Genomic DNA, 3,801 nt, shown 5'->3' on the forward strand with positions numbered 1-3,801 from the left:
TCCAGTTAATTTTTTTCTGCTAGGCTTCGGGTTTCTACATTTAATGTAGGTAAGGGTGTGGCCTCTCTTTCTTTGAGCTCGTCATAATGTTTTTATAGCTTCCCATTTGCTAGGTATGAATTCATGATCTGGTCCTGCTTTGCCCTTTTTTCACATTGACGTCATTTTGACACATGGTAACGTTTTAATCCTAAATTTAGGACCATCCTGATTGTGGTACACCTTGACGCTGGTGATATAGCTTTCACGCTTTTTAATAAAAAATGAGGTTCTCTAATACTTTCCGTAATTTATATGCACTATTGTTTTATGTATTTACTTACAGCTGGGTATATAATCAATTTGTTTCTGTTTTGGGTTTTAAGTGATGCGATAACTAAAAGTCATTATTGATGAACCTGCCTGGCTGTGATCAAAGTCGTGAAAGACTTCTGTAACTGATTCAAGGACAGAAAAGCTAAGTAAACAAACAAAATCAGGTTTTATTTTGTACAAGAAGCACAAAATAACCCACAATAAGTTTTATGTACCCACTAAAAGCAGAAACAAAATACATCTGTCCCCGTAAAATAAGTCATCATACAGATATTTTAGAAGAAAAATTAAAAAGTTATGGTTTCTGAAATGTGGAGAAACAAAAAGGGAAACCAAAAAATGATTATAAAGGTCCTTTCAGGCCTGTATATTAAATGTCTAATACACTCTTGCAATAAATGAAGATGTGTTCAATCAGGTTACAAGATGTTATAAATATCTCTCCTAATTTAGTATTGTGGCTTCCTTTTAGATCTACGATAGATTCAAATATTGGGAAGACCATGACATTAAAAGCTATCAACGTAGACTCCAAGGTGTTGACTTGATGACTCTAAACCTTTTAAAACAATTCCTTAGAGATATTTCCAAAGTACGTTGTGTGATCCAATTTATTTGAGCAACCCAGAAGACCTGAATTGTGTAAAGGGAGCATCCAGTAATAGAAATCTCTGACAAGTGGATCATCAGGAGACTGATGTGCATTTCAATTTATACACAGTAATGGACTAGTTTTACTGAAACTGTCCAAAGTATTGTACATAAAAAGGAAACTGTAAAGACAGTAAACATAACACAGAAGATAGACAGACATACAGATAAGGAACTACAAGCAGGACAGCTTTCAGCCTGCAGGCCAACAACTAAATTGTACAAAAATGCAAAACTATAGGCAGCATTTAAAGCTTAGAGATGCAAAAGGTGAAAACAGCTATAAGTAGTTCATGTGTACAATGCAAAATTTCGCTTCAACAGAACCATTATCAAGTAAGTACAAAGTGCTTTAGACTTGTATATATACAGTGTTAGGACTGGCGGAACGCACCAAGTTTAAGATGAAATAGTATTGCGTGCGTTCGCAGTCCGAGGTCCACCGTGCAGGTGAAAACCTGCTGCCAGTAATGACAGACAATATGGCGGTACAATGTGAATACACACATGGGTTAACTTCACCCTGTGTGAAGGAAGCGAAGCCTGTTGCGTCACAGGGCCGCGGTACTGCACCAAGAGCGCAAGCAAGGAGTCTCAGAATTCAATCCCAAGACACAGGATTTGAGTTCATAAAAACCTCATGCGCTCGACACCGCTACTGGGGTGTCAGAGTGATAGAAATAATTGTATTTAAGATGCACGAGAGTGCGTACGGTGCCGCACTGGCGAACGCCACTAACCAGCCAGGCTTGGGTCAGGAAAGCGCTGAGAAATCGCACGGCGCCGCACTGGTGGTCACAGCAATTAGACGCTGTAATGTGTGTTACATGCTGATGGCTTAGTCGGACGCTAGATAGCTTCCATCATTCGTGAGCAGTCATCAACACAAGAAATGGGAATGATTTAGGAGCTTTCATCCATCGACATACATCCATCTGCACACACACATTATCAAGTCAATACTAGCACATGGCCGTGCGGTCATGCGAAGCTTATATAGCTGCAGCACGTTCAGGACCTTCCACTATAGGACCAATGGGATGTGCTGCAGTATCTGAGCATGTGACCCTCGATCTCCAACGGGAAACCTTGCCCTGGGCATGCTCAGAAGGAGAAAAACAGGACTTAGTCCCAAAAGCATCTGCTCGCCGCTGCCCAACACTGACTTCAATGGCAGAAGCAGGAAAAGCAGCAGTAACTCTTTGTACAGAGTGGGACTGAGCAAGACGCTGGGACTGATGTCTCTGCTGAGCAGACACCACTGTGGCAGGACAAGAATGGGAGACTGCAGCGGAGATGGCTCGAGGTTCCCCCTGTGCAGAGGTGGGAACTCAACCCCAAACATACAGTGGGGGAAATAAGTGTTTGATCCCTTGCTGACAAAGACATGAACAGTCTATTATTTGAAACCCTTCCCGCCACGGCCCATTTTCGTTTTAAACTCCCCTCCTTCCCAGAGCCATAACTTTTTTTTTTCCATCAATATGGTCATGTGAGGGCTTATTTTTTGCAGGACGAGTTGTACTTTTGAATGACCTCATTGGATTTACCATGTCTTGTACTAGAAAATGGGAAAAAAATTCCAAGTGTGGTGAAATTGCAAAAAAAGTGCAATCCCACACTTGTTTTTTGTTTGGCTTTTTTTCTAACTTTACTAAATGCTAAAACTGATCTGATATTATGATTTTCCAGGTTATTACAAGTTCATAGACACCAAACATGTCTAGGTTATTTTTTATCTAAGTGGTAAAAAACATTTCAAAACTTTGCTAAAAAAAAAATAAAATGTGCCATTTTCCGATACCCTTAGCGTCTCCATTTTTCGCGACCTGGGCATATTTTTTGCATGCCAAGCTGAAGTTTTCAATGATACCACTTTTGTGCAGATACGTTTTTTTGATCGCACATTATTTCATTTTAATGCAATGTTGCAGTGACCAAAAAAATGTAATTCTGGCGTTTTTAATTTTTTTTCTCACTACGCTGTTTAATGATCAGGTTAATGCTTTTTTTTATTGATAGATCTGGCGATTCAGAACTCGGTGATACCAAATATGTGTAGGTTTGATTTTTTTATTGATTTATTTAGGATGGTGCGAAAGGGGGTGATTTAAACTCTTATATTTTTTTTTTCATATTTTTCAAAACTTTTTTTAACTTGTGCCACGCTTCAATAGCCTCCATGGGAGGCTAGAAGCTGGCACCACTGGATCGGCTCTGCTACATAGTAGCGATCATTAGATCGCTGCTATGTAGCTGAAATGCAGGCTTGCTATGAGCGCTGACCACAGGGTGGTGCTCACAGCAGGCCTGCATCATTAACCATAGAGGTCTTGAGGACCTCTATGGTTACTGTCCTGACAAATTGCTGACCCCCGATCATGTGACGGGGTCGGCGATGTCTCATTTCCGGCCGCGCGGCTGGAAGAGGTAGGTAGATGCCTCTGTCAGCGTTTGACAGTGGCATTTAACAGGTTAATATCGGCAGGTGAATCGCTATTTCACCCGCCGCTATTGTGTGCACATGTCAGCTGTACAAAACAGCTGACATGTCGTGACTTTGATGTAGGCTCACCGACGGAGCCCTCATCAAAGGGGGAGACACAACATGCGCAGTACTAGTACAGTGCATGTCGTATAGAGTTTAAGGGTAGATAAATTTTAACATTGAGAGACAAAATATCAAAAATAAAATCCAGAAAATCACATTGTATAAATGATATAAATTTATTTGCATTTTGCAGTGAGAAATAAGTATTTAATCCCCCACCAAACATTAAGAGTTCTGTCTCCTACAAATCAGTTAGACGCTCCTAATCAACTCCTTGCCTGCAT

Source organism: Ranitomeya imitator, chromosome 3 (genome assembly GCF_032444005.1).
Source record: "Ranitomeya imitator isolate aRanImi1 chromosome 3, aRanImi1.pri, whole genome shotgun sequence".
Classification (NCBI taxonomy): Eukaryota; Metazoa; Chordata; class Amphibia; order Anura; family Dendrobatidae; genus Ranitomeya; species Ranitomeya imitator.